General features: G+C 36.1%; 1 protein-coding gene across 6 annotated transcripts in view; it reads left to right on the top strand.

The window, feature by feature from the left end:
• Positions 1–26841, top strand: part of foxn3 (forkhead box N3) — a 218413-nt gene that overhangs the window by 33482 nt on the left and 158090 nt on the right. For 2 of the 6 annotated variants that reach the window (XM_039742313.1, XM_039742319.1), the window contains exon 1: positions 25171–25432. The exons of 3 other annotated variants lie outside the window; for them this stretch is intronic. The gene's annotated coding sequence lies outside the window, so the exon portion shown is untranslated. Of the gene's footprint in view, positions 1–25169; positions 25433–26762; positions 26786–26841 lie in introns of those variants that run through there. One more of the 6 variants, XM_039742317.1, reaches the window with a different exon arrangement.

The raw sequence follows: 26841 nt of genomic DNA on the forward strand, positions 1-26841 counted from the left end.
TATTCTGAAATGTCCAACACAGAAGCAAAATTAAGTTGTATTAACACATCACAAACATAGCTCTCTATGCTTACATTTCTTAGAAAAGCAATTACTTAGTAGGAATTTCATTGAACTGGGTATAGTTGCCAGTAAGCCTACACTGAGCTGAAACTGCTGGGGCCTTTTCAGCTACTCAGAATTGCACTTAGTAGCAAACAGGCTGTGTTTTAGGCCAGAAGTTGCATAAGATCAACTTTTGATTAAGATACAGAATACAATGTAACTCTGCAGACATTATTAACTCTCCATTATTTTAATGGGATATTCTGTGCTTCAAGCAACTAGCTAGAAAAGCAGTATGTTCAATCCACAACTTTCTTTCTATTCATCCTTTGTTTTTAAAACCTTTACAATGATATTTTCACTATGTTCATTCTGGTTGTGATTGCAACACTTTGAACCAGACTGGCCAGGCCACACTATACTTAGCAATTTCTTCTAATAATCCCTGGGGAGTTTCCAAATGCTCTCAGGCCAGTTCCCCCCAGCACATCCTGTATTTGGCCCTCAGTCTTCTTCGTTGCAAACATCTTCTTAGACCTCCCATAAGTGGCAGCAGGGGATATTTTAACAATGTGCCCCAACTGCCTCAATTGGCTTCTTTCAATGTGGAGAAGCAGAGGTTCTACTCTAAGCTCTTACTGTGGTAACAAGTTTCTCAACCCGTCACAAAGTGTGTTTACATGCACATACAAAACCAGGATAAGGTGAGTAACACAGTTAAGGCAGAACCTGGTTTCCATTTATAAACAAGTGAGTCCACTTATGAAGTTGTCATTTGGCAAAATGCTCCAATGTGATAAACATACACTAAAAGAAGATTAAAAATCTTCTACAGCCACCATTAATCCAAAACCAAACATGGAGCTTGTGTCCCCAGTGATTATGCTGCTGGGCTTAGCACTGTATGTTCAGCTCAACAACATAGATATGGTGATTTCTGAAATATTGAGACAGATTATTTCAACCAGGAGAAGGAAATTTTATATTTGCAGATGACTCCACCATTTTCTACCTGTGGCTGTTGGATGTGTTTCTTAAAAAAAGACATGTCCAGACTAACATAATGCAACTGACATGTGCAGATTATGAAATCCTTAACTGCAACCCTGTCAAGGGTTTGCATTGCCACCTAACTGCGTTACTCACTGAGAAATCTACGTGTATTAACCTGTTTTCTCAGAGACCAATCAAATTCTTGGCTTCTCTAACCAAAATAAAAGTATGTGTGGCAATTTTCGAACTGGGTTCTTGTGAATAACTGGCTTATTAAAGCACATGTACAGTAAACACATTTGCAGAGAGTGAAGCCAGCAAACTCTGAGCAGGAACTTCTTTTCCACCGGTTGCACATGTGATCTCATTCATTCCAACATTAACCACATTTTCTGTCCATAGGTGGGTAAGAATTAGCCCTAACTCTATGACAAATCCTTAGCATATTAGGAATACACTATTCTAATGAATAAAATCCTAAATAGAAGGAAATCCTTAAGATTTCATTGATTCAAATGAACAGTCAGTAGTTTTCTTCATGCATAGCACATACAGTATGTTGTCATAAGATTGCTAAATGTTACTAAACTTCAGTTAACAGCAGCTTGCTGTCAATGAAAAAGTATAATTTAATACTCTTAAAAAAACTAACAAGTGTCTGCTATAGCATAAATATTGTCTAACACAGTTTTTCTCTGATTTTTAGATATATTTTTCCGTTTGAATGGTTCATTTTCATGTTTTCCAGAGAAGTACCTTAGTGTCCTTTATGAATGAGCTGCCACTATTTCAGCCTTGTTTTAAATATTTGGTTTCAGCACCTAACTTATTTTTAGGTGTTTTGTGCTAGGATCAAAGAATTAAGTGTGTTTAAAATATTTAAAGCAATGTTTCTGTGTCCTAATCCTAGGGTACCATTTATACCTGCTAGTTTCATTTTCATGTTTAAGGTTTTATTTTAAGATTCAGTTATTTGTCTTTTAAGGAGATTGTTTCTGTATTGAGTCTGCAAAGCCAGAAATAGCAAATAGCTGTATGTGCTTTCCCTTTACTAGTCACTTCATTTTCTTTAATCCCTAGGAAGAATACAGATGAGTGCTAAATTTATTATAATTTTGAAATCTCATATTTAACATTGGGTGGCACGGTGGCGCAGTGGGCACCACTGCTGCCTCGCAGTTAGGAGACCCAGGTTTGCTTCCCGGGTCCTCCCTGCGTGGAGTTTGCATGTTCTCCCCGTGTCTCTTCGTGGGTTTCCTCCCACAGTCCAGGACATGCAGTCCAAGACATGCAGGTTAGGTGCATTGGCGATCCTAAATTGTCCCTTGTGTGCCCTGCGGTGGGCTGGGAGCCCTACCTGGGATTTGTTCCTGCCTTGCACCCTGTGTCGGCTGGGATTGGCTCCAGCAGACCCCCGTGACCCTGTACTTAGCATATAGCAGGTTGGATAATGGATGGATGGATATTTAGTATTTAAATGACATATTGACCTATAATTATTTACATTTATTATCACTCCTATCTTTTGCTGAAAACTTTCAATCATCTTGCTCTACTTATTTAGTAATAGTGATAGTTTATTTTACTTTTTAAAAAATGTACCTAAAACTGTAACAGACCTGGTTTATTATCTTACTCACTGTGTGACGTTGATCAATTAACTTCTTATACCTTGGCTCCAGGTGCATAAAAATGTTTATGATTGAAAAGATGTTCCAATCTTTATTTATTGTGATTTGGATAACAGTCATAGTGAAGGCTGTTTCAAAATGAAAATTGTCAAAGAAACTGTGTAGTAGTTAAACAGGTTAAAAAAAAAGTATAGAAAATGTTAAGTACCTTCAATGGCTGCATGCTGTAGACTAAGCCTACAGCATATAGGACTTGACACAATTATAAGAAAAATCTTATATTAGCAATACTGGCAGTAGGGCCCAGTCAGTGCCATGGAGGTGAGAGGAAGTTGAAGTACTCTATATAATGAAGTAATTAAACAGAATAACTGCTCTCCCTGAGAGTAATTGTTTAGTTACTTCAAGAGCAGGCAACTTTTTATTCCCTACTCTTCATGTAGTTCTAATTAGCCCCTATTCTTTAAATTAAAATAAAAGTAAATGAGGAAAAGTACCGGTTCTGACTTAAGTATAAAAGATGCAAGATGGTAGTTGAAGAGGGTACCTCAACAGAGGTTAAGCTATATACAGCCTGTCAGCAAAAAAGCCCCCATATTGATTGGACTTTGCTTGTTTATATGATGTTTGTTAATTAAATACTTTATGTTGAAAGAGCTGATCAGGAGCCTTTAAATACTATGTTTACTTTGAATTATTTATTTATTTATAAAGCACTTTAAAAACAACATCAAGGCTGACCAAAGTGCTGTACAAAAAAAAAAAAAGAAAACCCAACATATCAGACACACAAAACCAAAGGGTAAATGAAACAGAAACACAGAAACACCTAAGAATTAGGTTGATAATTGCTTTGTATATTAGTATACCATTTAGTATTTCTTTTAATTCTATATAGAAGGAACATAAGCCACAACAGTGGGGAAAAGTTATTCTGAATAACATTAATGAAAAAAAAATGTTGTGACTGGTTTATTTTATAGATGAATCAATCCTCTAAGCAAAAAAAAAAAAAACTCCAGATGTATGTAAAAAGGTAGCAAAGCAATTGTAGAAAAATAATCATTTTAATGCAGTGTTAGATAAAAATGGAAATGAAGATTAATGTTACTGTTCCCCTGGGGTTCATGGGTGAAGGAATTAACACAGCTTGTCACTCTACCCTAGCTGTGCTAGTTTCCAAGGTAACCAATGTGTACGTGATTCAGGCTATTCGTAGTGACATACTTGCAAAAAAAGCAGCCTGCTCTATGGAACTGTCCCATCAGTCGTTGCTATAGAATTGCATGAGTCAAAAGGTTAATCTGGCATCACCACTGCCATTACAAATGAAGTTTAAGCAGAGAAATGTTGATTGTTTTCCAGCACAGTATAACTGTTATCATTAAAAAGACAACATTGTAGAAAGTGTTTAATGATATTTATTATATTTTGCATTCAAAGAGAAATCTTATACTATGATTAGATGAGTAATTTAATCTTTAAGCTTTTTAACCTTGCTTGTTACATATTTAACTGATTGACAAATTCATATTTTTATGAATAATGTAATCCAGACTTAACAGTTTTGTCTTCTTTTTCTGGCTGCTTAAATATATAGATAATCCTTTGGGTGCCGCAGAAGGGAATAATATAACATAATGGGCTAATCAATTTTGATTTTTCAAGTTTAAAGACCAAGTTACTGAAAAACTTGCAAATGTATTTGAATGAATTCAGAATTTCCTTTTATTCTTGGGGAAGATGCTGTGTATTTTCCATTACTTACCTTTGTGTGTAAGATATTTGTCCCTTAATTCATCAAGACATTTCTTACAACTGATTGTCATCTAGAAAAAATAGGCAAATTGATATCTCTCTAGTTGTACCCAAGTGTCACTTACAAGTAGTTGAAACCACAGCAACAATATGTATTGTGATCTGCAGCTTTTTTAACTGAATTTTTCCGTTATTTATTATTAAAACAATTCCAAACATTAGTAATTCTTTGATTAAAAACTTTGAATGTGAAGATAAGTCCGATGTGTACTAGGGGACACAAAAATTCCCAGAATTGGTCAATAGCATTGAAGTAGGCTATTAACAATGCCACTAGGTATTATATGCTTACATTCTTATTAATTAGATCACCGGGTGACATTATGCTGATTTGATGGAGTATGTATTTCTGACATTTATTCTAGAATTGTTTGTATGACTTAAGGAGTTTTTTTTTTTCATCAAGCTGAAAAAAGCATGTTAGGTCATTTTGAACATCAAGACACCAATGATATTGTTTTTCAACACTAATGGACTTATTCATAAAGAATTTTTCCCTGTGAACAAACTGTTAATCAGCATCATTACATTGAACAGTTGTGGCATCTACAGGAAAGCATTAGAAGAAAATGACCAGAGCAGTGCCAAACACAAAACTGCATTTTCCACCATGACAGTATACCTGCACACATCACATTGTCCGTCAAAGAGTTTTTGACTAAAAGCAATGTGGTTGTAGCTTTACACCTACTGTATTTGCCAGATCTCTTTCCTTGTTACTTTTTTTTGTTCCATAAATTAAAATTGAGACAATTCACTACTGTGGAAGAAATCCAGGAAAAAATATCACGGGAGGCTCTAGAAATGATAACAAAAGATGAGCACAGCAAATGTTTTCAGTAATGGAAGAAGCAGTGACACAAGTTTATTGCATGTCAAGGGGAGCATTTTGAATAAATATAATAATGTTTTTTTAACCATTATGGGAATTTTTGGGTGCCCTCTCTTATATTTTTATATGCATCTTATATTTATTTCATCCATCTTTTATGCATTTGAGACCATCTTGTTTATTTAACTTAATTTTGGATTTTAATTTAGAGAAGAAAATGTATAGAATGCCACACAATTCAGTCAAAAATGCACAATGATACAGCCATTTTGTTGCAAAAAAAACCAACACACACAAATTCCATTAAGCTAAAAACAAACATAGTCTTCCTTCTTCATCCACACCTGAGAGCTATATCATAAACAAGGCCCAATATGATTCCTCATATATTAAAACAGAGGCAAAATCAAGTAACGACCCAGCAGTTTTTTTTTTCTTTTTTTTAACAATAATGAATTCTTGCCAAATTCTAGAAAATTCGTAACTTTTTCTTCAGAAAGAGAATTTCAGTTTTTACAGATTTTATGATAAAAAATATCACTTTCCCATTGAGGTATGAGAGGTGGAATTGGATTTTTCCAGTTAAGCAAGATGAGTCTTAATGCAAACAATATAGTATAGATGAAATATCTCAATAGAGTTTCCTTATAAAATGTAAAAGAAAGGAAAAAGAGAAGAATAGGAATTCCAGTACAAGAAATAGCAAAATCAGAATGAAGACCAAAACTAATAAAGAACAGAAAAACAAAAAAAATACATGGGATGTAGTGTACATCCCTAGCATCTCAGTCATAGCGGTGTATGACACATCATGACAAAAATCAAAATCAAAATCATGCATATGAGTTGGCTGTTTGTTTGTGAGAGCTAACAAACAAATAAGCTCTTATCTGGAGTTATGAAGGGAGACTTGTCTGTCTGATATCTCATATTTATTGTTCAACAACATAATGTAAAAAGGAAAAAGATAGGGCAAGATTGAGACTGAACTCATTATATCTGGAAAACATTTGTATAGCCCTCTTGTTAAATGGCTGCTTATACAGTTTGTTTGAAATAAAATTTGAAATCTGCTCTTTCATTTTGAATAGCCCTGTATAATGATTCAATGGTTTTTTAAGTCCCCCTGGGGGCTAGGGAAGCATCTGCCAACAACTGTATGTTGAACTGATTATTGTGGGCAGAAATGTGACCTTCTTTTTCATTTTGGGCACTGTGCGACTTTGTGAACTTGAACTTTCGAGTTTCTCTGACACTCAATCAACTTCCTTTTTTGATTATACCACTGTTTAAACCAACAAATAGTACGTTTTTCCTTGCCTCCACTTGGTATTCGCTGAAATTCTTGCATTTCCCCCATGATTTTCCCATTGTCTTTTCACAGAAGGCTGAGCTTAAGGGCTATTTATATTGATTTGCATATTCAAAGAGGCGTAATTCTGGGAAGACAGCAGGCACGTGCACGAGTGTTACTTTTCACGCTGATCGGGATTTATGTAGCGGAAGAACGTGGAAGTTTGCGTACGCACAGACTCCTGCATCTGGATTTTTCTGTGCGTATGCACATTCCCACTTTTGTGCTTACACCATGTTATAGTGTCAGTTCTATGCACAGCGTTATACATGAGGCCCCTGGTGACCTGGGAAGCCATAGACGATGAGCAATATCTTGTCCACTTCTTCCAATCCATTATCCTGGAATGGTGTCATTCAGATAACTCTGGACCTCCAAGTGGAAATGTTAATATATTTTAAACGAGAAACAGCACTCTGTGGCATTCACTGGTACTTTTAAGAGGGCTTTTAAACTTTGAACTTTCCTCTATCCAGTGATGTACGGAATGTGTTTCTGTCTTATACAGTTTATTTGAAATACATTTTTGAAATCTGCTCTTTCATTTTGAATAGCCCTGTAATCAACTCAAAACTAGTTCAGTTTGTCCTTCCCCATTGACTTCAATGCATTTCACCAACTTTCTTCAAATTCCTAAGCCTTTCCACGTTTTCACTGAACTAGAGGCAAAGCAAAGCTCATTACTAATAATCATGTATGATAGCTCTTACTGGTCCCTTAAATGCACTGTAACAAAAGCTGAGAATTTAAATCTAGATGGATTTTTAACCTAAGGACATTGCCTTCCACGCAATGTAGTACAGTCATAAGGTTCTTTGTTTGTTACGTTAAAGCTTTAAATACAGTAAAGTATAAGATTCACCATATTAATATGTAGAAACATACTGTATATTAAACCTGCTCCATTCACGGTCTTAGTACTGTGCTAATAGCATTCTTACAGTCTCCCTCATTAACCTGATGAAATCTTGAAAAAAAAAAATGTACACCACTCTATATGCAGTATCTGTTTCAAAGACTAATAAAGTGCATATTTAAAGGTAATAACATTATACTGGAACTCAAAAGTATTATCATGCCAGTACTCAGTGGCAATGTGGCCTGCTGAAGGATGCATTGTAGTATGAACTTCAATTTTACCAGTTCAGTCCACATCACTAACTTATTGTGTGATCCTGAACAAGTCACTTAAATATAATATTCCACAAACAGGAATACATACATAGAAATACATAAGTAATTGCACTTCATAGTGGTATTGTACTAATAAATTGCCTTGGATATGGTATTCATAACAGACATGTGGTGTTAAATGAAGTGGTTTTGTTTGCAATCATATTTTCTCTGTTGCTTGACTATTTGTCACAGTATACAGTATCACTGCTGTTTGCTTCTCATTGTACCTGTCATATCGAAACCTCTTGTCTCTTATTATTGAAGTGTTATTGAACTGATAACATTGGCTGTGAAAATCTTAGAATTAAATCTCACTAATAGGGCTCTGAGAATTCATTATGTGCCCCCTCTTTATTGAAAATGCACACCTTTAAGTACCGTAGTTAAGATCTTTAATTTAACTTTTAGGATTTTCTTTAATAACTAAAAGAAACTCATCTTTCTTTCAGAGTAAACTTTTGTTGTGACAACCTCAGATTACTAAATTTCCCCCTTCAATGTAAGTTGGTTTGTCTAATTTAAAGTCCTGCCCACCAAGACATGTATGAGCTCCACTGTGCAATTTTTTTTCTATGGAAACTGTGTAAATAGATCAGTTTAACATCTAATATACATGGTACAGTGGGGTAATGTTTAGCACTACTGTTTTATAACATTTGGCCACAGGTTTGATTCCTGGTTTATTATCTGTATGGAGATCTTTGTGTGTTTATGTGGAACTCATTGCCCAATTCAATGAGATTCTCTTAGTGGCATATCTAAATTGTCCTGATATGAAAGTCAGTGTGTGTGTGTGTCTTGTGAATGCCTGTAAGTGACTGATATGCCAAAATTGGGTGTGCTCTTAACACATAACTGAGTAAATGAATGAATAAGTTCTGACTCCCAGCAACCTTGAAAGGAATATGTTCTTTAAAAAAAAAAAAGAAAAATACATTTTAAACCTTATCATCACCAAAAAACTTATTTATTTTTATTTCAAAAGTAATATTAACACATTTACACAGAGAGATGCCCACATTTTCGGCTTCAGTATCATTTCAAAGAATTATGAAAAGCACTGTTCTTTACCATTATATTTTCCTAACAGTTCATCAGTATATAAAAATAAATCTATTTAGATGTAATTATATACAGTATGTATATACCAATATATTGCAAAGTATATTGCTAATATATTTACTTAATATATTGTTACTTCAGCGTGTGTTATATTAAAAGCAACCCCAGCTCCAGAAAAAAATGGTAAGATGAGCATCTAAAATACCAGGAGGGTGATAAACTCCCCAGAATCCACCAAGGGTGGAGCATTACCGACAATGGAGGGAGCTGAAGGTGTCAGTATGATACTTGGGCGAGCTAAACCTGCTAATCAACCACTTGGAGCTGGACCTAATCACACATATTTTGGACATGCTAGTTAGTGTTTAAGTTGCTTGCAAGTTTTCAGAGACACCAAGCCAGACCGTGCACCACAAGGGTATAAAAGCATCTCTTCTGTTTAATTATGCTCCCCCTTAGTTTTGTATAAAGGAATTTCTGAGCACTTTCACTTATGTAACTTTGACCTCTTGAACTCAAAGCAACATAAGCTCTTAACCGTCCTGCTCTCACTGACTCTATCCCATATTTCAGTGCTGCAGGATCACCCCCAGCCGCTTGCCACAAAATATATATATTGTAACAAGAAGAGACACGAGGCATGGCAAGATTTGGGGCAGCCACCCGTTTAATGTGGTTTCCTGGCTGCAAAAGCAAATGATTCATGAGAATCAAGTTTACACGACAGAGTCCAAAATAGAACTGCCTCCCAGAGAAAAGACGGGAGGCTTTATAGGACGTTGGGCAGAAGTGACATTGTCCTCGGGGCCGGGACCGGAAGTGATGACGTCCTCGGAGCCGGGACCGGAAGTGATGTGTCCCGATTCGAGGTGGTGGCTCCTGGTGGGATTTCCCGGGAAAGACCTGTAGGGAACTTAGAAAGTGTGTCAGCGTACCCCGCCTAGGCAGATGTATAATCAGTCCTCTCTAAGCCCTTCAGCTGCCTCCTATGCACACGTGTGTGACAATATATATATACTAGCAAAATACCCGCGCTTCGCAGCGGTGAAGTACTGCATTCCAATTTTTATTAAGAAGAAAATTAAACCTTTTTAAACTGTGGGACAATATGCCAATAATTATTTGTTAACGATCTCTTTGTATACCATGTTGTCAGTTCGGCCCTCCGGTTGTAACATGACCAAGCTGTGCGCTGAGCTTACTCTTGAGCATGTAACTTACAGTTGGCCATGTGAACAGTAATCTTGTCTCAAATCTCACAGCTTGGATTGCTGCTGTCATAATCGGTTTGAGTTTCATGGTTTGTTTCAATTACGACAGTATTTGCAGAATTTGTTGTGTTGAAGTGACATTTGGCATCTGTCAAGCGTTGTAAGCACACAACCGGTTTCATCGATAAAATCACATCCAGCTTTTGAGAGTTTAAACATTCATAAACATCAAAGTGTCCACTACTGAAATTGTCACTTGTGAATCTAAGATGTTTAAGAGGCATTGGCGGTTGTCGAAAGGTGTAAAATATTTGGCCATTTCGGTACACTTGAAAGCGACAACCGAACAATTCAGCGGCAGCCATCAACTCACATGCAGAACCATAGGTGAAGGGCTTAAGCATTTCACTCTTCTAGTGCTCCTGTGTAGTCTAATTATCTCCTGTACCGTCATCAGTCCACACCTTGAACCTGTCCCAGTCATTCAATACATAAGACAGAATGTTCCTCCGGATTTCAAGAGTGAGCCTGATATGGCCGTGCAATATGTAACAAAGAGAATGGAAAAGGTAGGTGCCATCTCCGGGCATGGAAACCACTCAGTAAATGACAGTTCTTTGAGCGATAGAATTTCTTGAAGATGGGCCCATAAGTAACAAAGACTGTTGAAAAGTTCAATATGGCGGCCGACAGTGGCATCATACTACCGAAATAAGTACGTACATTGGTTTCAGTTAGTGGAGGAAAGCCGCCTACCAAATTTCGAGAAGATGGAGCCATAAATAAGAAAGTTCAACATGGCGGACGTTGTTGACCGTTATGACCATTACGCGTAGAATTTCGAAATGAAACCTGCTTAACTTTTGTAAGTAAGCTGTAAGGAATGAGCCTTGTAAATTTTAGCCTTCTACCTATACGGGAAGTTGGAGAATTAGTGATGTTGGAAAATTCAATATGGCGGCTGACAGTGGCGTCATACCACCGAAATAAGCACGTACATTGGTTTCGGTTAGCTAAGGGAAGCCACCTACCAAATTTCGTGAAGATGGGGCCGTAAATAAGAAAGTTCAACATGGCGGACGTTGTTGACCGTTATGACCGTTACGGACAATTTCAAATGAAACCTGCTTAATTGTTGTAAGTAAGCTGTAAGGAATGAGCCTGCCAAATTTCAGCCTTCTACCTACAAGGGAACTTGGAGAATTAGTGATAAATGAGTCAGTGAGTAAGTGAGTGAGTCAGTCAGTGAGTCAGTGAGGTCTTTGCCTTTTATTAATATATATATATATATATATATATATATATATATATATATATATATATATATATATATATATATATATATATATATATACAGTGGTGTGAAAAACTATTCGCCCCCTTCCTGATTTCTTATTCTTTTGCATGTTTGTCACACACAATGTTTCTGATCATCAAACACATTTAACCATTAGTCAAATATAACACAAGTAAACACAAAATGCAGTTTTTAAATGATGGTTTTATTATTTAGGAGAAAAAATCCAAACCTACATGGCCCTGTGTGAAAAAGTAATTGCCCCCTTGTAAAAATAACCTAACTGTGGTGTATCACACCTGAGTTCAATTTCCGTAGCCACCCCCAGGCCTGATTACTGCCACACCTGTTTCAATCACAAAATCACTTAAATAGGAGCTGCCTGACACAGAGAAGTAGACCAAAAGCACCTCAAAAGCTAGACATCATGCCAAGATCCAAAGAAATTCAGGAACAAATGAGAACAGAAGTAATTGAGATCTGTCAGTCTGGTGAAGGTTATAAAGCCATTTCTAAAGCTTTGGGACTCCAGCGAACCACAGTGAGAGCCATTATCCACAAATGGCAAAAACATGGAACAGTGGTGAACCTTCCCAGGAGTGGCTGGCCGACCAAAATTACCCCAAGAGCGCAGAGACGACTCATCCGAGAGGTCACAAAGACCCCAGGACAACGTCTAAAGAACTGCAGGCCTCACTTGCCTCAATTACGGTCAGTGTTCACGACTCCACCATAAGAAAGAGACTGGGCAAAAACGGCCTGCATGGCAGATTTCCAAGACGCAAACCACTGTTAAGCAAAAGAACATTAGGGCTCGTCTCAATTTTGCTAAGAAACATCTCGATGATTGCCAAGACTTTTGGGAAAATACCTTGTGGACTGATAAGACAAAAGTTGAACTTTTTGGAAGGCAAATGTCCCGTTACATCTGGCGTAAAAGGAACACAGCATTTCAGAAAAAGAACATAATACCAACAGTAAAATATGGTGGTGGTAGTGTGATGGTCTGGGGTTGTTTTGCTGCTTCAGGACCTGGAAGGCTTGCTGTGATAGATGGAACCATGAATTCTACTGTCTACCAAAAATCCTGAAGGAGAATGTCCGGCCATCTGTTCGTCAACTCAAGCTGAAGCGATCTTGGGTGCTGCAACAGGACAATGACCCAAAACACACCAGCAAATCCACCTCTAAATGGCTGAAGAAAAACAAAATGAAGACTTTGGAGTGGCCTAGTCAAAGTCCTGATCTGAATCCAATTGAGATGCTATGGCATGACCTTAAAAAGGTGGTTCATGCTAGAAAACCCTCAAATAAAGCTGAATTACAACAATTCTGCAAAGATGAGTGGGCCAAAATTTCTCCAGAGCGCTGTAAAAGACTCATTGCAAGTTATCGCAAACGCTTGATTGCAGTTATTGCTGCTAAGTGTGGCCCAACCAGTTGTTAGGTTCAGGGGGCAATTACTTTTTCACACAGGGCCATGTAGGTTTGGATTTTTTTTTCTCCCTAAATAATAAAACCATCATTTAAAACTGCATTTTGTGTTTACTTGTGTTATATTTGACTAATGGTTAAATGTGTTTGATGATCAGAAACATTTTGTGTGACAAACATGCAAAAGAATAAGAAATCAGGAAGGGGGCAAATAGTTTTTCACACCACTGTATGTGTATTATTATTATTACTATTATAACTATATTTATATAGCACCTTATCATACATTTCCATGCAACTCAAGGTGCTTTCCACTGATTAATCAACAAAAACAAAGATATATCACTTTTACCTGGATTATTATCTTTATTTAATACTATAATAATGTATACTAATAAAAGGCAAAGCCCTCACTGACTCACTGATCACTAATTCTCCAACTTCCTGTGTAGGTAGAAGGCTGAAATTTGGCAGGCTCTTTCCTTACAGCTTACTTACAAAAGTTAAGCTGGTTTCATTTTGAAATTGTACGCATAACGGTCATAACTGAATCCTACTTACGTACGTCCATAGCCTGCAGCTCGGTCGCCGTGTGAAGTGGCTGGCTGCCTGCCTATATTGCGTCCCCCATCCCCACACCTCCCACGTGATTGGCTGCCTGCCCATATAAGGCCATCCGTCGCTCCGGTCTCTTCATTCCCTTCCTTGCTTCGCCTCGGTAATCATGTCTCCTTGCTGATAACTGCAGCCTTTTTATTTAATCCACGGCTTCTCCACTGTTTTATTGTGCTGATAACTGCAGCCTTTTTATTTAATTCATGGCTTCTCCGCTGTTTTATTGTTTGTTTATTACGCTTATAGTTATTGTGTAGGTATTTTAGAGTTAGTTTACATTGTTCAGGTACCCGTTACTGTTCCAACCGTACCCCCATTAACATGTCTATCGAGGTGCTCACCATCGATCAAAGAACTGTCACTTACCGAGTGGTTTCCATGCAAGGAGATGCCGCCTGCCTTTTCCATTCTCTGTTACATATTGCACAGCCATATCAGGCTCACTCTTGATATCCGGAGGAACATTGTGTCTTATGTATTGAATGACTGGGACAGGTTCAAGGTGTGGACTGATGACGGTACAGGAGATAATTTTACTATACAGGAGCACTAGAAGAGTGAAATGCTTAAGCCCTTCACCTATGGTTCTGCATGTGAGTTGATGGCTGCTGCTGAATTGTTCGGTTGTCGCTTTCAAGTGTACCGAAATGGCCAAATATTTTACACCTTTGGAGAGCCGCCAATGCCTCTTAAACATCTTAGAGTCACAGGTGACGATCTGAGTAGTGGACACTTTGATGTTTATGAATGTTTCAACTCTCAAAAGCTGGATGCGAAATTATCGATGAAACCGGTTGTATGCTTACAACGCTTGACAGATGCCGAATGTCACTTCAACACAATAAGTCCTGCAAATACTAACGTAATTGAAACAAACCATGAAACTCAAACCGATTATGACAGCAGCAATCCAAGCTGTGAGAAAACTGTAAAAAGGAGGTGTGTCAGACGTTGTGGTACATTTTCTGATGCAGCTAGACGGAAACAACTTTGAGATGCTGCCGCTAAATACTCGCAGGCAAATCCACAAGTTCATAGAGGCGCTGTCGCTAAATACTCGCAGGCATTTCCACAAGTTCATAGACACGCTGCCGCTAAATATTCGCAGGCAAATCCACAACTTAATACCGGGAATGCCTGTTAAACATCTTAGATTCACAAGTACCGATTTGGGTAGTGAACACATCGATGAATGAAACTTGTTATCTTTACTACGGTTGACAAACACGGAATGTAACTTGAACACAACACGTCCTCCAAATACGAACCTGATTGAAAGAAATAATTATAATCAAATCCTTGATGACAGCAACACTCATAACAGTGACAAAACAATTACATTGACAATCATGTTACGTTATTTTTAAGATGTTTCCTTTTCTTTTTCATAACTTCTTTAACACTTCTCCGCTGCGAAGCACGGATATTTTGCTAGTTTATATATATAAAAATAAATGTAGATATATACTGTATACATTTTAACTAGGCATATGTGCATGGCAACCCGCCAAGGAGAAACAGTGTGATGTTACTGAAGTTAATGAAAAGATACAAAAGTAGGTTTCTGAAAGTAATTGCTTCACAAGCTGACACCGAGGTAAGGAAAACAAAAAATTCCTACTATGGGCTATAGGAGAAAAATAAACCTCTGAAGGGCCATAGTTGGAAGATAGAAATGAGCAAATCAAATAATTAGGTCTGATGGTAATTAGTTTTTGCATCATGAAAGTCAGAATGACACAGGCCAGCTAGTTGCCCACCTTCCACTGGGCACAGTTGACACAGTTAGAACAGTTGATAAGGTTTCCAAGTCCTCCTTGTTTCCTCCAGTACCCCAGGTGACTGCAGAATAGAGTACTCTGAACAAGTGTTGGTGGTGCATAGTGCTACCACACAGGATGGAAGACAAAAAACATAAAAAGCATATATATGTATACCTTTCCCCATCTTTCTATAGTTATTTTACGTATTGTATAATACATAGGTGTAAATGGGACACTGCTGCCCCAAACGTTTAAAGTGTATGGACTGGAAAAAATTAGGGGCAGGTTTTTAAGTAGAAACTCTGTTGACTGATTTCACTGCTGTTAACTACAAACTTCTGAGAATCATGTGTGGCCCTTTGAGACTAGTCAGTAGGAAGTCCTCCTCTCTATAGCCAAATAATTATGGTATGCATTTTCAACAAATGGATGGATTCTTAATATAAAAAATGGCACGAAAATGAATGAATGAATGAATAATGCCACTGTTATAAAATTCAAAAACATGACGCAGCCTACAAAAGTGTTTTGTTGTGATCATGACGACAGCGAAATAGGCTAATGTGAATAGGAAATGTTGAAGTAACCTTCCCTCCAAGTAAGATACGATCAGTTAATGTTCTGTATTTCCTTTATAAAGTGATCTCCACCAACACATAAAATAAATGCTTAAAGTTGATGCTATATAAATCGATTTCCCTGTGAGTAATTATAAAAACAATGTATCTGACCTGATATTTATACTTAATTGTTCAAAGTTCTTTTATGCCAATTATAATATGTATGTATGTAAACAAACTGAATGATAAATCACAATGCCATATTTCTTAGTTGGTTTAAAGTAAAATAATTGGAACTTATGAGAAGAAAAAGTTAAAATAAGTAATCAGTGTTCATGTTAGCAGTTCCAAATAATGTTAGCTGAGAATATGAAAAAGTATAAAAGCACCTTGCTGCTCAGTGTAGGCCTAACTATATTATTTCGCAATATTTCTGCCTTCTTGCCCAGCCCTCCTGTCTGCCATTATTTTCTCTGTAAATTTGGTTGACTTTTTTCTCTGCCATAAAGTTATCTTTCTGTTTTCCACAATTTAGTTAGTATTTGCTTTTTTCAGTGGAATGCTTCACTTTAGAAAAATGGAAATTATTACACAGTACAGTATTTTGCTCTGTGCTTCAGTTATTACAGTATATGCTCTAATGACAAAATAAAAACATAAAAATAAATATTGAAGGGGTAGGAGTTGATTTGTTTTTTATCCTATTTTTGTAAAAATGTATCCATTTGTATGGAATGTTGTGTGATTACAATAAAATCAATAAAATAATAAATAAATAAATAAATAAATAAATGTTGGAGCAGTAATTAAGGTAATATATTTTATAAAGAAGCCTTTACTTCTAGCAACATTTTAAGTGACTACTGTATTTGGAAAAGTGTTTTTCTTACTACAGTAATAAGTTCAATTTAGCATAGTATGCTAAAGTTTGTTAATTAGCAATATATTTAATTAGTATTTTGTGAAATATTTTCTAAATGGCACCTGCTTATTTTCAGACGAATTGTTACAAAAACAATCTTAGTATGTCATTTTTTAATAACTGCTTACACACACACACATGCATACAGAGTGCTAGAATATGTTATCTTTTTCTCTGAAGATAAGAAGTAATCGCAGACTTTTGATCTTTACTTGACTAGTAAATGAAAATGTACTTTGACCTGGAACACAAGGTTAATTTTAGTCCACTTGTTGTTTGTGAGTTTTGTAGTTTTGTGAGGCACACTTTGCAACTTGCAAGCTTTTTTACATATTTATTTCTTTTTCTCCATTCAAATTTTGATTTTGATATATTTTAATACTATAACATTTAAAGTGGAAATGTCTTTGGAATTACACTAAGAGTAATTTCCTAGCATTGTTCAAAAGTATAATTTTCAGACTTATTTAAATAGAATATTTTCAATGCATAAATACTTAATGAAAATGTTGCATGTCTTTTCTGAATAACTAATGATCTCACATTCTTCCTTCAAAACCAAAATTGATAGATAGGTAACTTTATGGAAGTGAGATATTCAAGAATAATCTTAATATAGTTATTATGAAAAAATGATTAATACATATAAAACCAAGTAATTAAAAAGACAAGCCCAAAAGACAAAAAAAGCATGTATTTGCTTGGAAAAAAAGATAAAAACATATTTCTAAAAATGAAATTCCAACAGACAGTAAAAAAAGTTTTGCTTGAAGAGAACACAATTTAAAAAGATTTTAGGGCACTGTTTTGGAATACACTAATATAAAAGATGTGTTATTTAATAAAGTTGGACTTTCTACACACTGTCAGTTGTTGCAGATTGGTATTAAATGTTAAGAATCATCAGATATAGCTCTGGCTGTTTTTACATAAATTAAGATGTGATGTATAAAAAAAAAACACTACAGGAAGCAAAGCTGATTTCTACCAATTGGGATGCAAGACCATCTTACTTGTCAGACAGGTTATAGAGGCAAGACATATGACACCTATCCTAGAAAAGATTGTTGCAACACCCTTCTCAAGCAAGAGCACTGGAATTCTGTCAGGTAAACAGAAAGATGAGTCAAGACTTGCCATGTTTTGCACATACCTTGTTTTTTTTCCTCCCTATGTATTTAGAATAGTTATTTTATTGTTGTAAAGATGTACAGAATTAAGTGACTTTTTTGAAACCTACAGTTTGGCATGTAGTAAAATAGTACTGTGAGAATACTAGTAAGTGAGATTTTTGTTGGTGGTGTGCTTATGCTGTTGCTGAACTCTTTTTACTAATGTACAAAGTGGTTTAGGAGAGAATAATAAGATTGTCACAACACCTTAAGTGCATGAAAAACTGCCGTAAACAAAAACAAAGGATTTTGCATGTGAGTTTTAACATCTTAGCATAACTCACTGGTGGAAGAATGGTCTGCAGAAAGGTGCTAACTTTAACATATAGTAATTGCTACTCATATTATAAGATCTCTGGTTTGGTAGTTAGCTCCACGGACCTGGATTCAGTTCTCAGCCCAGCTACTTGTCTGTATAATGTTTACACATATTCCTTATATATCTGTGAGGGTTTTCTCTTTAGAATAATTAGTTTCATCATATGCTCAATGTTAGGTTATTATGGACCAATGTGAGTGATTGTGAATATCTACATTTAATTGTACCCTGCATTTAGTAGACTGGCATCCAGTCCAGACTTTTCTTACTGTCACTAGATCTGTTTACATTTGAGACAAAGGGAAAAAGTGGGTTCATAAAATGGAAGGATGTTTTCTTTCTGGCATTAGTAATATGTCATTTATGCAAGTCCATGAAAAATATATTGTACAGAAGATACATAACAAGCAACGGTTTTGAATTAAACTAAACAAATGTTTTTGTTTTCAAAATTAAGCAAGACAAAAAACACACTGAATTTAAAATATAATGTAGTAATATTTTAAAAAGGGTGCCATCTGCACATATGATACGTATTTTCTATTTTGAAAGAACTGTGCACTGTCCAGAGACAGGCTGTGTTGATCTCTGTGTTTAAAGTTTACTTTGTCAAGTCTCTTGAGTGGGATCACTGCTTTACTGAATAATTTATTGCCAGCATGAATGGGCTCATTAGTCGCCTTTTGAAAGTTTAAATGAGTTTTGTGGTTGACATTACACAAGTCTCCTGTTTGGCTGAACAGCAAAATGACAGTTTGGCAGTTGGCTGGCTTGTAACAGAGGACGGCTGCTTCTTTTCAGTGTTACATTCACTGTTGTGTTTTATTGAGGCCATCTATTAACACACTGTGTGGATCCAGTAACCCTGGGATTAAACAACTTCACAAAAGAGTAGTAGGGAGGAGATTTTCGACTCTATTGGTTTTTGTCTTTTATCTGTAGTGCATGCCAATTTAACACGTTCTCTGAGAGTTGTGCTCTCTTTCCCCCCAAAAAAGTATTTTCTCTGAGATACTTCAAAAAGGAAAAAAAGAGTACTACATATTTCTCTATTTTTTTTCAGATTTGCTTGTTATTATAACTGTTATGTGTCTTTAGCTTGGTTTAAAAGATTATTTCCACTGAAGTATTTCTATAAACTGCTTGATACATCTCAGTTAATTGTTTACTTACAGTAATAATTACAGCATCCAGGTACAATAACAAAATGGCAAAAAGCAGCAAAAGTGACCAGATTATCGTAAGATCTGTTTGGAATAAACTCCCTGCAGGGACATTAAAATGTAATGTGTATTTAGTTTATTTAATGTATTTCTTTTACTTTTTCTCTTAAGTTATTGTCTTGCTTTCTATTCAATTGTTTCTACTTTTCATTGCATCTTGAACTGGCTCTTACCAAACCTGCCTGAACAGGTCTCTTTGAGTGACTTAAGAATGTTGATAAGGGATGTCACAGTTTGAGAATAAATTAACCCCCTACTGATACACCAAGACTTGGGTTTTCATGAATTCTGTATCATAACAACAAAAGCTAGAAGTCTTTGATGCTTTGACAATTGCTAATGAAAAGTGGGTTTTTGTTTCTTCGTGACTAGTATGACAGTTAAAAAGTATGATAGTTTACATCACTTTAAATTTAGTATATCAATAATTTTCTTAATTATGTACATTTAATGAGAAGTCAAGCAAAATTACACATTTTACTGGCTAACTAAAAAGATCAGAATATGCAAGCTTTCGAGGTAACTCAGGCCCCTTCTTCCCTACAGCATTAGTGTATTGAATATTTTTTCTTTGTAATTTTTTCAACTGAAGCAAGACCCTATTATTAATAACTCCAACTAGAAGTACCAAGGATATACACTTTGAGAACCTTAATTTATGCTAGAGCAATAGGCTGTGGTGTGCTTATTAAAAATTTTTTTTTCAAAAATTGTTCTGCTCAGAAAGCTAGCTGTTAATTTTTATTTTACTGTATGTCTTGTATATCTCTCCATGAAAATGTCTTATAACTACATACCATACACAGAATTTTATTGACTTACAGGAAATTATGATCGAAGCTTGACACAAACATGTTTTCTTCCCATTTGTGAACAACTGCGACTTCCTTGGCTTTTGACAGACTGCAGTAGGCACACCTTTGTCCACATCACTCAGCTTTTCAAGTTATTAACCTAACCACTCTGTCACCTAATGATCTATTCTGAACGTACTCTGCGGTGTTTAACTTTTGAATGTAAAAGTATATAAGGCCAGCTGTACCAAACAAAACAGAGTCCATGCTATTAGGAAATGCACTACAATCCAGGCAATGGCACTTAGTTTGTCTGCTTCAGCAGGCAGCATTGGAATAATGATGTTTAACTTCCAGGTACTACATATAAGAAACAATAAAAATGAAACAAAGAAAAAACTTCAATGAAATAAATGCTACATATTGCCAACAGTAAGATGAAAGAAACAGGCAATGAACTGGAATGAATGAATCTTTCTGAAGCATCTATAACCAGATAGAAGGTCAATGACAATGCTATATATGAAACAAATCACATTAGTTTGAATCTACAGGAATTACAAAACATTGCAATGGAAGGCTTACTGCAATAAATCTTCCTTTTGACAAGATTAAAACTGTAATAATGGTAATATCACAGGTATATTTTTATGGGATATTATTAGGTAACAGGTAAAAAGCTTTTTAGATTTTGATTTTCTTTTTAATAATAAACATATGTAAATAATTGAATCAGTCACTGGTAATTTAATGACTTACTTAATTTTAATGCCTCTTATCTGAGGAGTAGGTTGTCCCTGAAGAGAATAACACTTATATAGGGTCTAATTATGCAATTTTCATTACACTATAAATTATTAAGTTTTTTTACATAGAAATTCACCCGAACAATCCCGGACCATCGACAAGTGTGCAAACTGACGACATGAAGAATTGTCTTTGCGTCGAACTGGAATTGTCCCCACATAAATCAAAGTCATCCAAATGATCTGGATCTGCATAATTAGATCTGGACCACCCTGTATATCACAGTGAGTGAGCCTCTAGGGTGCCACTTTTGTGTATGTGTATATTTATGCCCATATATTTATGTACAGTACAAGCCCGTACATATGAATTTCTGCAATGGACTGGTATCTCATTCAGAATGGTTTCTACCTTTGTGCCTATATTGCTGGGTTTACACACTTGCCCCTGTTATACACAAATGGAATGAGCAGATTCAGAACATTACTGGATATTTCTTTTTTGTTTCAAAAATAAAAAATAAATGGAGAGAAAAAAAACTTCATACACCCTTTAATATTCCTATTCACTACATCCTTGTGGCTCTTTTAAAAAAACATGCCATATTTTTGAGTGAATTTTTAAACAAAATTACTGGTCATGTTTGTTACTTCTTCTATATGTCAATATTCCTGTGTCCAACTAGTGTGTCTAGTCATTGTTATCAGTAAATCTAAATAGTGTAGACCTCTGGAGGTCAGCCTTTTGTAGGCTTCAGTCTTTTGAGTCTGTTGTTTGTATTTGGCTGAGGAACACTCAGTGGTATTGTTCCTACAGGATGACATTAATGGTGCCTTGTCCTTAATGAAGTCAAGTCCTTAAAAATAATTTACTGTTTTCAAGAACCCAAACTGACCTGCACAACACACATGCACACAATTTCTTTATTTTAAATGTTAAAAGACTTTTTAAATGACCTTAGGGTAATATATTTTCAGAAATTAGTGGTATTACAGACACACACTTTACATTTCCTGGTGATCACCAGAGTGTTCTAAAAGGATGGCAAATCACGTTTTTACAGAAGGGCATATTTATAGGCAGTTTAAGCATGGTCAGTTTAAATTCTAACTCTGGAAAATGAAGTAAATGAAGAGCGGAGTCTTAACCTAGAGCCTTGGAGGATTACTGGCCACATTTCAAGCCATTATGCCAAATGAATGACATTTATTATTTATTTTAAATCTACTGTAGCTGTTCTACCCGGCTTCACCCAAAATAAAATAAATAAAAGTAGGTCTTTCACTTATGAGTTCCTCATTACAGAAGAAAGATGTGAGTTTTTTCTTTTTTAGTATTATTTTAGCATTTACTGTTTCTGAGCTTATTAAGCCCTTGAAAAATGTGATTGTGAAATTCAGTGTAAGATTTAGAGAATTAGAAATAGTTTTGGAACAGAGAACAAATCTTAGCACAGTAATAATAATTATCTCAATAGTTCAGTAATACTATTGAAACATTATAGAACGTGAAAAATAAACCAAAGATGACACTTACAACTCAATTTCTGAGAAACAAATGAGGGTCGAGCAGCGCACATGCCCTCCTCCACACTCAGCAGCGCTCCTGTCAGATCCCCATGAAGTGTTCCAGTTCAAGCATAGATCTCACAACAAGTGCGTCATTTCCTTGCTTATTGTATGCACTAGACAAAAACTGAATATGACCTTTTTTGTTAGTCATAAAATGAGCTTTCAAAAAAGAGGGAACTATTTTTTGATAAGATCAAGTGTTAAAGAGTTATTGAGTAGCAAAAGTAAAAATCTTGTTGTTCTTTTTCAACACACTTAAATATTTTAAAATTCTTAATATTTATTATGGTCAACTTAACTTGTTACGTAATTGTTTCTAATTCTTTTGAAGTAAAAATAACATTGATATCCATCTTGTGCTCTAGTGATATTAAGATTAACAGGCGCAAAGGTCCAGCGAAAATAGAAACTTTTAATTAGGCTGTCTCAGTTTTTTTTCTAGATATTTATACATAGAAATAGTAAAATATTATTAGCCTATATTCTAAGTTAGACTATACTGGAAATAACTGCAAAGTTTTGTAGAAATAGGTGCAGTGTTTTTTACATGATACTCTAATATTCAGAAATTCAGTGTTATATATTTATAGAGATTTAGATTACATTTAGATGGAGGGATGAGGACCCTAATTTGGACAGTTTTTAAACTATATTTTTGTTATCACTTTATGCAACATAGGTTCACAGCCTATCCTTCCAGTGTTGGACACAAGTAGGAGCCCACCCTGGAGTAGGAGTCGATAATCCACTTAATCAGCAGGTTTTTGGAACGTGTTAGAAAATCAAGAGTACCAGAAGAAAACACACACAGGTTTGGGGATAATGGAAAACGCCAAGTAGACAATTACAGAACCAGAATTTAAACATAGTCCCTTAGAGCTGTGAGGAGGCAGCACTATGCCACCCTAAGTCCCAGCCCTGCATACAGCCTCACTAAAATAAAATAGGTAGAAACTAATAAGCATTAATAAACACACTGTAATGTGTGGCTTCAGAGAGCTTGTAATACTGCAAGGATTGCTGCTTCATAGCTGTAGGACCCAGAGTTCAATACTGAGCCACCGTCTCCCCTGCATTCATTTTGTTTTTTCCGTGTAGTTGCGCACCTTTTATCATACAGAGATGTGAATGTTAGGTTAATTGCTCAATTTAACCCTGTATGAATGAACAAGAGTGTATATAGTACCAGATGGGATATTTCCTGGACTAGAAGTGATGCTCCTGGCATTGTCTCCAGTATAGTTATAGCTGTATATAGTTATATAGTTATATAGTTATAGTTATAGTTGTGCTTACCCCTATAATGAAAGTCTTGGCTTTAGAAAATAGATGTATAGAAGGTGCAATTCAGCAGCCAGTAGACAATTATCAATCACAAGAGCTAATATTTTAAAATATAGTAGAAATGCCTGTGAAATATATCATGTAATATATCAGCTCCTTATTTTGCCAGAGTATTTTAGCACACACAATGTCTCTTCTTTGCTTTAACACCTAAATAAGCATCCAACATTCATAAAAGCCCAATACTGTCCCAGGACTGTGCAGTGGTTTATTGCAGGATTTGTATCTTCTCTTTCTTGTACATTAGTACTGTAATAACCATAGCTCTGTATCAAGTTTATTTTTTTATTTAGTATTACAATTTTTAATGTGCTACAGTATTTACAAACTAAGAATTGCCAGTTTAGCTTAACAGGCATGTGATATGGGGATGTGGAGGAAACTCTGAGTGCTTAGAGGCAAAAACCCACGTATGTATGAGAAGTACAGAAAAAGTCCATATGAACAATGACTATTCATGGAATTCAGATCAATGATTCGAGATCCACGAGGGAGCAAAGCTAACAACTGTGAAACTGTGCTGTGTGGTGTATAAAGTCGGAATAAAAGACTTATCAGCAATTGACGCCTCGTTTGAAACTACGATTAAATGGTTGTCTTTTTTAGATGTTTAATCGTCTATTTATTTTAAGTTTTTTTTTTAAAGTTCCACAAAGCACTTTCCTTTTAATCATTATTGCATGAAGTGAACACACTACAATATTCAGAAGACTAATAAGTTAAAGATACTTTTCACAGATTTCCTTATTACAGCTTAAGGGCAGGTAATACAGTAGTAGTATTGGTAGTAACCGTAGATCAAGTGGCGTGCTGGCATCAATAAATGACTAAATAAACGCGGTATTTTTATGGAGTGTGTGAACGTATTGCAGCGTTAAGAGCTGTACTCTAAACAGTGTATTTACTTGAAATAACTAATAATTCGAACTTTAAACACACGGCTTCTAGAAGAACATCCGAATTCTGGCCAGCAGCAGAACTTTGAGTGTGTAGTTCGCTCTTCTCCTTTAGAATGGTTTACGGCGCTATAAGTAACACAAGCCATGTTTCCACAAACAGCGGCGAGTCGTTTCCTGTCTCAGACTTTCTGACTTGAAGTACGCAAAACTGGATTTTTTTTTTTTTTGTGCCTCGCCCGATTCCAGCCTCCACCGTCGTACCCCCACCCTAAGGATTTTCCCAGCCGCGTTTTCACAGACGCTGTCGAGCGCCGATGTGTTTTGTAGCGTCGATGACGCCCTGCCCACGTTATTTTCCTCTTGGTCATGTGTTCGTTTTTTTTTTTTTTCCCTCTCTCTTTCTCAGTGGAGCAATTTCTCGTCTTGATAAGACTGAATTTGCACAGGCTTTCTGCATTACAGAAACTATACAGGGGAATATAACAATGTGTTGAAGATGTTTGGAAATGGCTGTACAGCGTCCTGCGCTTTTACTTTTGCTGCTTCGTTTCGGTTCGGGATAAGCTCCGTCATGGATTTTGAAAAGTGCGATTCGATTTCGAGTACAGCGAGAATGTCCGTTTAGTAGCCTGCGCTTGTGTTCTTTTCAGGTAAGATGGCAATAATCTCGGGGGGGATCGGCTAACTTGGAGACTTGGAAAAGTATCGACGTGGACTTCTTTCGCTATGCGTGAAACGAAAAAAGAAAGCGATTACAGAATAAAAGCTTTTATCTTAGTGTAAATGTAAACGTCTGTTGCACAAGCATATTTTGTACCGCGTGTTTCGACCTCTTGCTTCTCTTTTATTAAGCAAACAGTGGCAGCGCGACGCCAGGGGAGGTGCAGACGCGAGTGGACATTAAGGGCGGCGAGCCGTTTAAAGTGCGACTTTGTAACCCAGTGGCGGAATGAACACGTGGAATTAGATAAGAAGCCAAGGAACGCCGCGTTACTCCTACTGCTGGCACGCCGCTGAGCTCAGAAAGGAACCTCGATACATTTAGGCTCGTCCCTTCATTTTGCATCGTTTTTTGGTTTTCGCAGAATTGTTCTTTTTTTAGTTAAACATTGCATATTATAGAGTCTTTTGGCAACACCATTTAAAGCAAAAGCATTACTCTTTTGAATAAGGGAGATACAGTAGGGCGTACGAGAAAGAGAGGGGGACTCCCGAAACTTATAGAGGCTACCTGAACCTTTTTATGACTCATTTGGGTAAGTGCGCCCCTTTGGGATTTGTTAGAAAAAGTTTGTTTAGAAGACAAAAGAATAGGAAAGAATGGTGTATCAGATCCCTAGGGTATGCGACTGGCAGTTAAGCAAATTAGACACAAACAGAGCAGTTGGTTGCCATAGCAACAGTGCAATTAAATTACTTTACTGTCAGCCATAATATAATTTTCCTGCTCAGAGGCTCCTGGGACTTGAACTTCCATTTGGAGCCAAAGTTGAATTGGCTGAATTGTGGGAAAAGGTGTACAGAGCACATTGGCCCCACAACCTGAAGAAGATTGAAACTTGTGTAATTCCATCTTTTTGAAATAGCTGTGTTGTATTTCAGTGAAGAATTGGAGCTACAAGCCATTTGTAATTTATTTTCTTGAACCAGGATTACAGTGACTGCTAATTCCTTGTTGTAGCAATAAAATATGGCTTTATTGTTTTGAAGGCTCAATAAAAGGTGCTGTATAAAAAAAATAAAATAAGTGTAACCGCCTGATAACAACAGCTAAATACAAAAGATCGGTAGATTTTATTGCCCATTTGATTGTTAAAAAATACTTTGCACAATAGTATTTTTTGAAAACGCAGGAAAAGTTTAACATTGCCAGTCTGTTACAAAAGTACCCATTATATCCTGAAATTTCCAGAATTGTGCTAATCCTCACCTTGAGAATTTTTTTTTCTTGTGCATTTTATTTTCTTCTCATATCTCTAGGAACAAATCGCAGATGATTTCAGGTAATGCATGCATTCATTTCAGCATATCTTTAATGTTAGTAAGCCAGTCATTATCA

Source organism: Polypterus senegalus, chromosome 18 (assembly GCF_016835505.1).
Source record: "Polypterus senegalus isolate Bchr_013 chromosome 18, ASM1683550v1, whole genome shotgun sequence".
Classification (NCBI taxonomy): domain Eukaryota; kingdom Metazoa; phylum Chordata; class Cladistia; order Polypteriformes; family Polypteridae; genus Polypterus; species Polypterus senegalus.